Raw genomic sequence first — 15,485 nt, 5'->3', positions numbered from 1 at the left:
ATTTCAGGTTGAGACCCTTAGAAAGGTCTCGACCTGAAACGTCATCCATTCCTTCTCTCCAGAGATGCTACCTGTCCTGCTGAGTAACTCCAGGATTTTGTGAGTATCTACCTATACCAACTAGCTACCTACACTAATCCTATCATTCAGCACGACCCATGGCCTTCCATGCCATGGCGTTTGAAGTATTTATCTAATCACATTAGTTATTGTGGGAATGGATAACACCACCATCTCTTCAAGAAGTTTGCTCAGGATTTCATCCACCTTTTGAGTGATTTATTTGTTCTTAAATCTCCTTTCAATCTAATCCCTTACCTTAAATGTCAGCCCTCACGTCATAGATACTCCTGCTAAAAGGAAATGTTGCTCACCATCTATCCCATTTATTTCCCCCATAAGTTTTGTATGCCTCAATCTGGTGCCCCTTCAGCCTTCTCCACTCCAAAACAAACCCAGTCCATTGCACCTCTCCTAATATTTGAAACACTCCATCCCAGGTTACATCCTGGTGAATCTACCCTGTGTTCTCTGAGGTGCAATGTCATACTTTCTATAGTGTGCGGCAATAAAAAGTGAACATAGTTCTCCAGCTGTGACCAAGCCAATGTATAGATGTACCATGACCTCCTTAATGGTAGTAAATTCTATCTCCCAGCAAATGAATGCCTTTTTAACCAAATTGTTCTTTAACCTACCTGTTCTGCTATCTTTGGGGATCTTGAACATATACATTAAGATCACTCTATTCTTCACTCCTGGCGTGCTACCATTCATTGTGTGTATCTTAGCCTTAATAGTCCTCCAAAAATGCAGATGCTATATTTTTCAGAATTACATTCTGAACAGTGAACTTGGCCTAATTTGGGGGCAAGTTGGGCTGAAGAGCCTTTGTCCATGCTGTATGGTTGTCACTGTGAATAAAGGAAAATTATTATCAATGCATGCAGTATTATTAAAACAATTTCGTTGAATGCACTAAATGCATTTCTAAATGAGCAATGAATCCCAGACAGCTTTATGATGATGCAATATATAAGACGTATTTCCTACAGTACTTACAGGAAATATCCTCCTGCAATATTAAGCTGGTCAGAAAATAATTAACAAAGATTACTGATGGCAAAGTATTCTGTTTGCCAGTTTGTTATTGATCATTATTGTTTAGGTCATAAATAGTTGATCCTGTCTTAATCAAATCTATGAACCAAACTGCTGCAGCATTATGGGGTGAAATACTGTACTGCATATACTTCATAGAATATAGAACATAGAGAAGTACAGCAAAGGAACAGACCTCTCAGCCAACAATCAAACATGATGCCAAGATAAATTAATCTCATCTGATTGTACATGATGCATATCCCTCCATATCCATGTGCCGATGTAAATGACTCTTAAACATCACTACCGTGTCTGACTCCACCAACACCTCTGCCTTTTCAGGCACCCTCTGTGTAAAAAACTTGACCCGTGTATCTGCATTAAAATTTGTTCCTTTCACTGTGAAGCGATGCCCTCCAGTTTTTGGCATTTTCACCCCATGATAAATTTTCTGACTGTTGACCTTATCTATGACTCATAATTGTATACTAGACCGTTGGGTCCCATGTTCACACGGGAGGGCTGATCCACCAACGCAATATTCCACCTCTCCACCAATTCCAATATTGGTGGCCAGTGGAGGGGTGGGAGGGGGCGCACTTTCTGGAGCGCTAGTACAGGTGTTGTGGACCGAAGGGACTGTTTTCCAGAGGGCTAGTATGGACATTGTGGGTTGAATGAATTATTGGGCTGGCAGCTCAGTCACTCAGGGCTAGTGGGCTGGCAGCTCAGTCACTCAGGCCTGGCTGGCAGCTCAGTCACTCAGGGCTTGTGGGCTGGCAGCTAGTGTGGGCTGGCAGCTCAGTCAGTCAGGGCTGGTGGGCTGGCATATCAGTCACTCAGGGCTGGTGGGCTAGCAGGTCAGTCACTCAGGGTTGGTGGGCTGGCAGTTCACTCACGGCTATTCCTTGAAATTGCATTTCAGACAGAGTGCAGGCCACCAAACATAACTTCACATCGTTTTAGGCAGAGTGCAGGCCACCAAACTCAATTGCACAGCATTTCAGGCAGAGTGCAGGCCACCAAACTCAATTTCACAGCATTTCAAGCAGAGTGCAGGCCACCAAATTGCAAAACAACTCATTGCATTGTCATTAAGGGCTAACAAATAATTTATTGCAAGTACATTGCAGACTCACAGTTCAGTTGATTTACAGCTTAGACTCACAGTTGTGGACTCTCCGTCACGATCTTCCAGATTGACTGACTCACGTCCAGGCATTCGGGGTTTTATAGTCCTGCCCCCCCCCCCCCCCCCCCCCCCCCCCCCCCCACCCCTGCCCCCCCCCCCCCCCCCCCCCCCCCCCCCCCATTACCTTCATCGTGGTGATTGACAGGCGAGAGGACAAATCGGCTGATCTCAAGATTTATTAATCACTCATAACATTTTTTTTAATCGATCGGAAAAATCCTCAGGGCTGCATCTGCGGAGGAGGACTGTGAGTATGATGGCCAAAATCCATAGCGATATATGGTAGCGTTTTTTCTAAAATCAATATACAGCCCAGACAGGAATTAGTCATGATGAGACTTTTAGATATATAGATGCTCCTCTCAGCCTCCCTTCAACCTGCGGTGTTCCAGACAAAACAATCCAAGTCTGTCCAATCTCTCCTTGTACCTAATACCCTTTATTCCAAGCAGCACACTGGTAAACTTCTTCTGCCCCATCTACAAAGCCTCCACATACTTCTTGTAGTGGGGTGACCAGAACTGCACGCAATGTTCCAAATCAGGCCTATAAAGCTGCATCATGACTTCCGGATACTTACACAATGCCTCGATTGATGAAGTCACGTGTACTATATGCCTTCTTTACCAGTCTATTTATTTGTATTGCCACTTTCAGGGAGTCTATGGACTTGGAGCCCAAGATCACCCTGTACATTAATGCTGTTAAGGGTCTTGCCATTAATTGTATATATTCCCCTTAGCATTCACCTCCCAAAGTGCACTGAAATGGCAGCACAGTGGTGCAATTGGTAGAGCTGCTGCCCCACTGCACCTGAGACTTGGGTTTGATCCTGACCTTGGGTGCTATCTGTGTGGAGTTTACATATTTCCCCGGTGACCTTGTGGGTTTCCTCCCTTATCCCAAAGAGGTGCAGGTTTGTAGGATAATTTTCCTCATATGTCCTAGTTTTTCTAGTGTCCACCTTCTTCTTGGACTCCCCCAGATGGCCTTCCACCCTCTTTAGGCCTTTTCATTTCTAACTGCGTGATATTAACCATCTCAACTGTTCCACTCCCCTTACCTACTCTAACCTCACCTCCTCTGAAAGTACAGCTCTCCAATCACTCTGCAGCAACTCCAACATTATCATCAAACCCTCCGACAAGGGAGGTGCCGTGGTAGTCTGGCAAGATTACCTCTACCGTGCTGAGGCCAGGCGACAGCTCTCGGTCACCTCCTCCTACTTACCCTGGACCATCATCGCACAGATCATTTTGTTGACAATATCTGAATTTATCACTTCCGGCTGCCTGGCCTCTACAGTCTCCAACCTTATGGTTCCCCAGCCACGCATGGCCTGGTTTTACCTTCTCCACAAAATCCATAAGCACAGTTGCCCTGTCGCACTGAAATCTTTTCCATGTACCGCAACTGCATCCTATCCCCTGGTCCAATCCCTTCTGACCTATGTCCAAGATACCTCACACGCCCTGCGTCTCTTCAGTGACTTCTGTTTTCCAGGCCCCCGTTCCCTCATCTTTACTATGAATGTCCAGTCACTCTACACCTCCATCCCCCACCAGAAAGGCCTTAAAGCCCTCCGTTTCTGCCTGAATCGCAGAACCAGCCAATTTCCCTCTACTAACACTCTCCACTGCCGAGTGGAGCTGGTCCTCACTATCAACAACTTCTCCTTTGGCTCCTCCCAATTCCTCCAAATCAAAGGCATGGGCCCCAGCTATGCCTGACTCTTTGTAGGGTACATCGAACAATCCCTGGTTCAGGCATACACTGGCCCAATCCCCAAACTCTATCTTCATTACATTGATGACTGCACCGGTGCTATCTCCTGCACCTATTCAGAACTCATGGACTTCATTAACTTCTCCACCAGTTTCCATCCTGCACTCAATTTCACTTGGACCATCTCCGATACCTCCCTCCACTTTCTTGATCTCACTGACTCCATCAAAGGAGATAGACTATCGACTGGCATCTATTATAAACCTACTGGCTCCCTCAACTATCTCGATTCCGCTTCTTCCCACCCTGCTTCCTGTAAAGATTCTATCCCCTGCATAAAACTGTATAAAAATCAAACATTTCTGAACAGATATTTTTAGAATAATTTCTGAACTCCCGACTCAAAACTAATAATCTAGGATTATCAGAACAAAGCCTAAGACTTACAACAAGCCAAATAAACTTTATTGACTATAGTATAATTACTGGGAAAGAATTAATATTGAAATTTTGGAAAGGTCCTATAACCCCCACAATTAAAATATGGATTATGGAAATGCTGGAGACCTTATATCTGGAAAGAACTAAACTTGTCTTAATTGACAAGCAAGAATTATATGTTATAATATAGTCTCCATTTATTGATTTTTTGAAAGGGTAAATGGGTCCAGCACGGGAATGTGACTGAAGCTCAAGCTCAGGATGAGATGAATAGTTATGCTTTATAACCTACGGACCTATCTCCAATGTTGTATTATTGATAAATTACTCCATTCTTCTTTATCATGCTTTTTGTTTTTTTCTCACTTTCTATCTATAAAAAAAAACCCAAATAGAAGCCGAGCCAATATACAACTGATAAAGGAGGACCACTATTATTTTGATAGCTGGATCCCCACCTATTAGCAACGTATGACTGATATACATGAAATGTTTTTATTATGATATGTACTGGCTTCTACTAAAAATATTATTTTAAAAAAACAATCGGTTTGGCCAGAATACTAAAAATATTATTTTAAAAAACCAATTGGTTTGGCCAGAATACTAGATGTAAGACCAAAAAGGGGAGACGGAGCGGATGAATTTTTTGAGCGATTCTCTGAATTATATATGGACCTATCGGGTGACTTAAATTACAGAAATGGAGTAAATTCCCCTCAATATTGTGCCATCTTATTGAATTGCCTCCCCACCAACGTAGTAGAAGCCATTAAGACTAATAACATGGACTGGACAGAAAATAGTGCCAGTCAAATGGCTAGGGCTGTAAGATATCACTGGAGGGAAATAAAGAAGCAGGATAGCCCGCCTGCAGTAAAACAAAAAACTGAATATGTGATCAGAAAAGGAGTACCAAAATTCTACCGTGAATCATGGATCCCCAGAGTACCAGCAAACCATGCACTGGGAGAAATTAGAGTCACGGAATATCCAGACCGATATTATAGAGAAACATCTGCCCTAGAGCTCGTCCAAAGACCAGGGTCGAGGACATAGCGGCCATCAGGAATGGGACAGTGTTATAGTTGTGGAAGGGCAGGTCACTGGAGTAGGGGGTGTCCAAATAAAGAAAGGAACGAAAGAGGGGGTCACAGAAGAAATTTCCAAGATCAAAGAGAATGGAGGGATCCATGGGATCCTAAAGAGCACAGAGGGAACTGGCTCTCTACGATCCTTTTCTCAGAATAACCCATTCACACGCCTATGATTAGCAAACCTAGTAGTGACTGGATGCAATTCTGATGAGGAACCTATGTTGTCTCTACAGGTTGAAAGTAAAATCTGCGCCTTCCTAGTAGACACAGGCGCATCCATGTCATCTCTTCAATCAATTTATAATTTATCAGAATTAAGAGAAGTTCAGAACCTGTCCAGGCTTCAAGGGCACGTTTGCCAGTATCCCATCTCTGAACCAGTCAAAGTACTATATGGAGGAAAGGCAATCAAACATAGATTTGTGATAACCACCGGATTAGATTGCAACCTGATGCTTAGAGATTTACTCTGTGTTTTCCAACTAAAAATAGAATGTGGTGATAGAGGTATAATAGTGACCCCCCGTACGACGACAATGTTACTCCATAGTGACCCCTTCAATGGTGATCCTTAGATCTGGACGAAGAACCCCTACTTCAAATTACACTGGCTTACGATAGGAGTGGCAAGGACAGTGAGCTGGAAACCTTCTTTAAATCATACAAAATACAGGAATGGGAAATAGAAGTATTGGCACTAGTGGAAGGGAAAGAGGGAGCTGCTGAATATGCTAAAATACCAGCACAGTTATGGAAAAGAACTGAAGAAGTTGCTCCTCACATCACTCGAAAGGTGAATTTCCCGGCTAGAGCTAAAGACCTAGGAACGATGGTAAGAAAGGCAGTTACCTTGGCAGACCCGAATAATTATCTAAAGCAGAATTTGTCTAATCAATAAGTTGTTGAATTTTACCAGGCCCCGAGGAAAGTTGTTACCCGCTTGGACCCTCAAGTATGGGCCGAGGACATTGCTCAGGTAGGATGCGTGAACATCAATCCCATCCGTGTAGCTCTCCAGAAAGGGGTAACACTTCCTTCAATCCAACAATATCCATTGAAACTACAGCAGCATTGACAAATTAATTTGGGGTTTGCTAGAGCAAGGATATTGGTGACGTGCCATTCAATCTGTAACACCCCTATTCTTGCTGTTCAAAACCGGGAAAGGATGGTCAATATAGACTCATACAAGACTTAAGGGAAATCAATTCTGTTGTAGAACCACTTCATCCTAGCCCAAATACCGGCCGAAGCAAAAGTCTTTTCGATAGTCGACTTGCAACATGCATTCTTTTCTCTTCCTCTTCATGAAGACAGCCAATATTTGTTTGCCTTCACCTATAAGGGCCAACCTTGCCTCAAGAATTTCTTAATTCGCCTAATTATTTTCCAGGTGTCTGCAGGATCAACTTTGAAGTTCAAAATGAATTCAACATTAGCGCAGCATGTTGATGACCTATTAGTGGCCAGTAAAGATGAATCTAGTAATCAGAAAGACACTGCACAACTACTAAATCATCTAGCCGATCTAGGATATGTGGTCTCACCATCAAAAGTATTGGTAGCTCAGGAAAAAGTAAAATTTCTAGGAATTATAATTTGGCCCACCAAAAGAAGCCTTGGGAAGAGCAGAATTTCCAGTGCCAAAAGAAGCCAAACGAATAAGACAATGGCTGGGCATGGTTAATTATTGCAGATCCTGGATTCCAAATATAGCTCTAGAAACCAAGGAGCTGACACCTTATACCAGCAAGGAGGGCGAATTTAAATTAGCAAAGGTGGCACAGGAAGCATTTGAGAACTTAAAAAGATCATTGATGCAAGCTCCGGCATAGGGAAGGCCATTATACGATCGTCCTTTCCAACTGTATTGTACAATTCTATCTGACTGTGCTACTTCGGTACTAACATAAAAGCAAGGGGATAGACATAGATCAGTTGCATATTACTCCTCCAAATTAGATCCAGTAGCTAGGGGACATCCTCTTTGCACTCAAATCTTAACTGCAATTTACAATAGTTTACAATCAGCTGCTAATTTGACACTCCATCCGGAAATTGTAGTGTACAGTTCACATTCGGTATCGGCATTGTTGGGGCAGCTTCAAACCCAGGAGTTGACAATGGCCCGCCAAAATAAGTATAAGATTTATCTGTTGAACAATCCAAAATTGCAGTTCAAACATTTTACATTGATTAACCCAGTCTCTTTTCTTATTTCACCCCCAGAAAAGCAATCAGAAGCAGGACACGACTGTCTATTTGTTATAGAGGAAGAAACATCAGTGAGAGAGGACTTGAGGGATGTACCCATGGAAGATCCGGACATCACATCATATGTGGACGGTAGTGCATCTATTGGACCGCGGGGTGAGTCGTTGTCTGGGTATGCAATTATTAATCAAAAGACGGAGATTGTAGATGCAGCTGCTTTTGAATCATCCTATTCAGCACAACAAGCTGAATTATTCACTTTAATTCAGGCTTGTATTATTGGGGAAAATCTAAAAGTTAATATTTACACTGATTCTCGATATGCATTTGGGGTGGTGCATGTTTTTGGACAATTATGGGAAAATAGAGGATTCATAACTTCTGCAGGTACCCAAATATCACACAGACAATTGGTGACAAATTTATTGAAGGCCTTAATGCTACTGAGACAAATCCTGTAATGAAATGTGGTGTCCATACTAATGGACAGACCCCAGCAGATATTGGAAATCATTATGCCGATTTAATAGCTAAGAAAATATCATGGGAACGTAAGGTGGTGGTACGTAAAATAACGAGGCAGACTAAAAGTGTAACTAACAAGCCCCCCTTGGAGAAACTGATGCCAACCATCCAAGAACTCGACTGATTACAAGAAGAGGCTACTGAATGAAATAAGGAGAGATGGAGATGGAGACAACTGGAATGTGTACTGGATTGTATGATTGGTCTGTGGACCACTCCAGCAGGGCAAACTTGCATAACAGACTCATTAGCAGTATGGGTTAGTGAGAGTATGCACTATGCAACCCATTATGGTGCAAGGGCAGTAGGGAACAGTCTATTGGCTACTTGGTGGCATCCAAAATTACAATCCTTTGCTCAAAAGGTAAGCAGTAATTGCCTGGTCTGCCAGAAATACAATCCAGGGAAAGGAATAGGATGTGAAGGAGGGAAAACACCAGTGCCTATAGGTCCTTGTGAGGCCTCTAAAAATGCCTTGGAACCAGAATGCCGTGAAATAGTTAATTTCCACCATATGACTGCAGAGATGACCAACTATATCTTAGCCTTGACAAGAGCCTTAAGGGATTTACATTTTAGATTGAGGGCAGCATACGGGGATATGCCTTCATTAGTAACTCCCATTAAAGTAAAACCTGGAGACTATGTTTTAGTGAAGAATTGGGAAAGGAAAGGATCAGAAATGCATTGGGAAGGACCTTCCCAAGTTCTTCTAATGACTCCGTCAGCAGTAAAAGTAGAGTGAAGAAATGCCTGGGTGCATCTTCATCATTGTAAAAGTAAAAGTATTAGTGAAGGTATCAGTGGTTAACTTGTTTACTCCCAGGTTGTCTTAGAAATTCTCCACTCTTTTACGAATTAAGGACCAATGAACTATCAAGATTGATGGATGGGATTCACGCCCAATAAAACTCCGGAGGTGAAGACTCATCAGACAGAAATCATGGAGCCACGCCCATGAAAACTCAGGAAGTTTGATTAAATTCTGAGAAGCTACATCACCATCTTCTTGTTAGAACATTTGTTAAAGTATAGCAGTCATCATTATATTCTGGAGTTATCATTTATGATGAGGGTTATTATCAATGACAAAATGAGGGAATGTCAATATTGGCCAAATTAAAGACATCATAAAATGGAGGATCCCTGCACTTGTCAGAATTGCTTAACCCGTGTCAGCTGAACTTTACAGGCTTTGATTGGCACCAGCCAGTCTAGGCTCAGACTGGTATGCAGGATGGTGAGGGGTCCTGGTATTCTCCTTGTTTCTCCTAAATTGATAAAGTGTATAGCAGTTTTGCAAACAAGCCCGAAATGCATCATTTTGATTGGATCGCTGCAAAAGCATTGTAAATAGTATAAATAATGTTGCAAGACGGTCATCCTGTTAATTGATGATTGGTCGAACTGTTGAGCCTTGGAGAAACTGTTTGAGTCTCAGGGCACATGTTTTTTCTTGTTTGCTTCCTTCTAGATATTTCTTTCAAAAACATTGTATTAGTCACTGTATTATTAGGTTAGGGAAATGTCTATCATATAGTGTGTTAATTGATATATGTTATTGGACTGTATAGAGACCACCCCTATGTGGTTCGGCCCCTCAAGGTTCGGGGACCTATAAAAAACCACTCCCATGAGGTCCTGTGTCGATCTTCTGGGAGAACGCTTAGGACTGCATGACCTTCCGGAGTGTCTCTGCTTGAGCGAGGCTAAAGAGGGCTTGATCAGGCAGATACAGGGATCGAACCCGTGGTATAGTAGTGGAACTGTAATTGTGTTTTGTCAAAATAAAGTTTAGATGCGCAAGTCTTGACTCAGTGATTTTTGACTGAAACTAAACTGGGGGCAAGCTTAGAACGAGCTATTTACACTCCAACCTCACCTACTGTATCTTCTGTTCTAGGTGTGGACCTATATATCAAAGAGACCACGTTTGCTTGATTGTTGATTTCCTAGCACTATCCATGCAGGCATCTATTTATTTACCTTTGGGTACAGTCGTTTTTGATAATGTGGACGGGTGTTTTAGGTCATCTGCAGTTGGCTGGTGTTAATGCATCTCTTCTCAACCTTCCTCCTGTGCATTAAGAATGTATCACTTGAGTCCCTGGATAACAGGAAGAGATGAAATAAATAGGAAGATTTTCATCTCCTGCAGTTGAATGGGAAGAAGAATGAATATTGGTGGAGATGAAAGAACAGACCTAACTATCATGAAAGGATCAACCTCTTGTTAATGCTAAAAGTGGAGGAGGTGATATATGTGTTCATATTGAAGATATTTGAAATTATGGGGTGTGGATGTTGGTGTGTTTGGATGGTGAGAAGAAGAGTGGAAGGAGAGATTTGGGGGCAGCAGCATGTGAGGAAGGGGGAAAAGAACCTGGTGTGAAAGGTGTGCTAGAATTGAAACAGAGACAGGAGAGGAACATTACAGGAGTGAGGAACACTTACAGTAGTCCTGGTTAAAATAATTTCCTGAAATGATGAGGAATTTACCAGAATTTAGAGATAACAGTGAGACAGTGTAGTCTCATGATTCCACGTCGACTAGCAATCGCCAATGAAACATGGAGTCATTACAGGTAGTAGGATGGGGGAAAGCCACATTGTCATGGGGATACCTGAAGTGATCTTGTCACACCAATTGGAAAAGGAAACAGAGAATGGATAAGTAAATTGGCTAAATCTGAATCTATAATTTGTATAATGACATTCACAATATAAGTAATTAAAACAAAAACAATTTATGAGCTCTAGTGAGAATCATTTTAGTTCTTTAAGTCGTAACCTATGAAAACAGCATCAGAGAAATATAGATAAATTGTTATAACTTACAATGTGATAAAACATTAAATTGAGAGACATCTGCATGTTTAAGCTCATAAAAGATGCCGTTATCCTCTTCCAAATGTGTGAACAACAATTTTAATTTGATAACCTCATTATTGGCTGCTTCCAAGCAAAATATTATTCTTGTATTCACTCTATCGATATGTTTCATAATTTAAAAAAGGAACTGAAATAAATCTCTACTTTGTCTTTTCTCTTTCAAAGCAAGCGATCCAATGATCTCACTTCACTTCATAGCTTTGGTTTGCCATCTATACATTCTATCGAGTTTTTATTTAGATGATCAAATGACAAGAGAAAGGTTTATATTTTATGAAAAGTGTTGTATCCATTCAATTTTAAAGTAAAATAAAATTTGATGTATAATTTATATTGAATTATAATTATTGTAAATTTTATTTGTCTAAAAGAAGAGAAGATTTGGATAATTATACTAGTGAGAAAGGAAATAATTTTTGCAGTCGCAATATTTTCTCAGTCAATGAGTAGCCATTGCAGCAAAGAAGGAAGTGTAAATTATACCAGTTCTAAGTAACAAATTCAACCCTGCAGGTAACCCAAGAACATTTGTGAAATGCTGGTCACAATGCATTTATATTCAACTAGACCAAGTGGGAACCGTTGTGTCCCGTCCCCTCAATGCATGGTTGGGGAGGGGGGGAGGTGGGGGAGGCGGCCTGTGGAGACACACACACACTAACCACCCTCCCACCACACACACACACACACACACACACACACACACACACACACACACACACACACACACACACACACACACACACACACACACACACACACACACACACACACACACACACACACACACACACACACACACACACACACACACCACCCCACACACACACACACACACACTATATTAATATTATTCATTCGTTCCTTTTACCCCATACCTGCCCTATCCACTCACAAGTAGCCCCCAACTAGAGAGGGAGAGGGAGGGGGGTAGAGAGAGAGAGGGCAGAGAGAGAGGGTCAGAGACTGAGAGGGAGTGGCAGAGACAGAGAGGGGCAGAGACAGAGAGGGGCAGAGAGAGAGGGGGGGGATTGAGTGGGGGGGGGAGGGGGGGAGAGGTGGGGGGGGGGGGGGGGGGGGGGAGAGGTGGGGGGGAGGGGGAGGGAGAGAGGCCTGGGGGAGTGGGACAGAGGCCTAGATGGAGTGGGAGAGGGGGCAGAGGCACACAGAGAGATGGCACGCGGTGTCACAGGGCAGGGCTGGTTCCCGAACGCAATACTCCCTCACTCCGTCTCTAGGCGAATCTGCAGCAGCAACCTCCCCACCAGGTGGTGACCCCGAGGACCCTGAGAGAGGGGGGGGGGGGCACGGGCCCAGAAGGACTGCGTGTTCGGCGGATTCAGTGCAGGGCCCGACTTCATCTCTGGCAGCGCCTTTTGAATAACGGGAAGAGGGAGAGGTGGTGGAGGGGTTAAGTCACAGCAGCGAAGGAAAATGGCAGCAAGCAGACCCATTGTGACGTCATCAGCGAAAGTCGTATTTATTTTTTAAGTTTTGTCAGATTTTTGAACATTTTCAGTAATCTCAAGAAATAATGCAGGAAAATTTCAGATCAGGCACGGGAAAAATGTCTACCAGAATATGTAAATATTTTACTGTTACCGCGTCGTTTTCTCGCGAAATATAAATACACATCCAAGGTGAGAGTTTTATTAGGGTAAAGATGTAAAAAAAATGACCAAATTATTTTTATTTATTATTTCAAGATGGCTTGTATACAACATCAGGTATGTGATGTTGAGACTCTATAAGGTGCTGGTAAGGCCGTATTTGGAATATTGTGAGCAATTTTCGGCACCACATCTGAGGAAGGATGTACTGATTCTGGAGAGGGTCCAGAGGAGGTTTACAAGAATGATCCCAGGAATGAGTAGGTTAACTTACGATGAGCGTTTGCAGGCACTGGGCCTGTATTTGCTGGAGTTTAGAAGAATGAGGGGGGACCTCATTGAAACATACAGAATACTGAAATGCTTGGATAAAGTCGATGTGGAGAGGATGTTTTCACTAGTGGGAGAGTCTAAGACTAGAGGTAATAGCTTCAGAATTAAGGGATGTTCTTTTAGGAAGGAGATGAGGAGAAATTTATTTAGTCAGAGGGTGGTGAATCTGTGGAATTCTTTGCTACAGAAGGCTGTGGAGGCCGTCAGTGGATATTTTTAAGGCAGAGATAGATAGATTCTTGATTAGTACAGGCGTCAGCGGTTGGGGTTTAGAAGGGAGAGATAGATCAGCCATGGTTGAATGGTGGAGTACACTTGATGGGCTGAATGGCCTAATTCTATTCCTATTCCTTATGACCTTATGACCTTATAAAGTAAATTCTGTGCTGGTATAAAATAGATGCAAACATTAGAAAATGGAGTCATAGATCAAATTCAAAAAGACAAAACTAAAATGTGCCAATGATGTTAATGCCAGTAAAGTGTAAATGTTGTGTAGTTCAATGATAATCATGGTAGTGAAATTACTTAAAAATAAAAAGGAAAGAATGAAGTATGATTTATCTTACTTTTCAGTCTTTATTTCGCTCAATTACACAGGATTCCCGTGGCTCATTTGATGGTACTGTTGCCTTTGCGTCAGATAATGTAAGCGAGTACATGATGATCAGAGTGGACTCGGTGGGATGAAGCTTTTGTTCCCATGCTCTATGGCTCTACGACCCTATGATGTCCTGGACATCATTTTTCGCTTACTCAACGTTACAAAACTAAAGACGTGTGCAACCATCTGCATTATTGGACTGCTGTTTATAGGAACAAAAATTGATGTTTATGTTTCCTACATTGCAATTGTGAGTACAATTCTAAAATACATCCTTGGTTGTAAAGAGAAGTGGGATAACCTGTGGCCATGGGATAACCTCATTGGGATTATTCAAAAGCACTATGTAAATACAAGGCTTTCTATTGCATAATTGAACCACTGGGAGAGAGTGGGTGGAGGCAGAGGTGGGAGGGGAAGGGGTTAATATTTAAAGAGGAATGCCTGTAACCAGATGCTTAAACATAAGAAAATGGGCGGCACAGTGGCGCAGTGGTACAATTGCTGCCTTCCAGTGCCGGCGACCCGTGTTCGATCCTGACTATGGGTGGTGCCAGTATGGAGTTTGTACATTCACCCCGTGACCACGTGGATTTTCTTCGGGTGCTCCGGTTTCCTTCCACACTCCAAAGGCATACAGGTTTGTAGACTAATTGGCTTCAGTAAAAATAGTAAATTGTTCCTTGTGAGTAGTGCACAGGTTGATCGATGATCGGCACGGACTCGGTGGGCCGAAGAACCTGTTTCTGTATCTCTAAAAAACATAGAATGGAGGAGTGTACAGCACAGAAGCAGGTAATTCGGCCCAAAACATCTGTATCAAACATGAGGCAAGCTAATCTAAATTTCTCCTGTTCTTGACTCGTATCTCTCCATTCTCTCCATATCCATGTGCCTTTCTAAAGGTCTCTTAAATGGCACTGTTGTATGCCTCCACCACCAACCTTGAGAGCGTTTTAGGCACCACCACTCTCTGTGTAAAACTGCGCACACACACCTCCTTTAAACTCTCACCTTCAGGCTATGCCCTCTAGTCCTTGACATTTCCACCCTGGAAAAAAGGTTCTGACTGCCTTCCCTATCCTGCCTCGTGTAATTTAAGAATGAAAAATTAACTGGGACGTGGCTGTTTTTATTTGAAAATTCCAAGTAAATTTGATAAATAATATACCAAAATCCTCTGAAAAAGTTTATACCAGACTCATACCAAATTTATATAAAATCATTAACTGTAATTTATACCTTGCAGTGCCAGAGACTCTGTGACCGTGTGGGTTTTCTCTAGGTGCTCCGGTTACCCCCTACACTCCAAACACATACAGGTTTATAGGTTAATTGACTTAGGTAAAATTGTAAAAAATTGGTCCTAGTGTGTAGGATAGTGCTAGTGTATGAGCTGATCGCTGGTCGGCATGGACTGGGTGGGCATAATGGCATTTCCACGCTGTGCTAAGTCTAAAAGTTAGAGATAGGGTTAAATGAGGAGGTGAATTAGTAATTCTTCTAAAATCTATAATATTACTAAACAATTGAAGAAAACACAAATTAAGCACACCCAGTTAGTATATATATTAAAAAAAGTAAAATAAATTAAGTTCTAAATAAGCAGTGGGTAATGAATAGTTATGGAATTAACTTGGATAGGGATACATTGGAGTATCGAGAGTAAAGTGTAGCTCACAGTTTCAGTTTCTTGGGTTAAAGGAATTGGTGAGTACATGTATACTGTACTCACCTCCATCTGTAAC

General features: G+C 42.2%; 1 long non-coding RNA gene across 2 annotated transcripts in view; it reads left to right on the top strand.

Annotated features, from left to right (window-relative positions):
- LOC129699719 (uncharacterized) overlaps nt 1-15,485 on the top strand; it is a 55,774-nt gene that overhangs the window by 12,591 nt on the left and 27,698 nt on the right. Inside the window, exons 2-3 of one of the 2 annotated variants that reach the window (XR_008723919.1) lie at nt 7,789-7,929; nt 13,734-13,987. This is a non-coding gene — a long non-coding RNA (uncharacterized LOC129699719). Of the gene's footprint in view, nt 1-7,788; nt 7,930-9,161; nt 10,609-13,733; nt 13,988-15,485 lie in introns of those variants that run through there. The other variant, XR_008723918.1, reaches the window with a different exon arrangement.

Source organism: Leucoraja erinacea, chromosome 8 (assembly GCF_028641065.1).
Source record: "Leucoraja erinacea ecotype New England chromosome 8, Leri_hhj_1, whole genome shotgun sequence".
Taxonomy (NCBI): Eukaryota; Metazoa; Chordata; class Chondrichthyes; order Rajiformes; family Rajidae; genus Leucoraja; species Leucoraja erinaceus.
The sequence above is the reverse complement of the archived record's forward strand: the minus strand, read 5'-3'. Positions and strand labels throughout refer to the sequence as shown.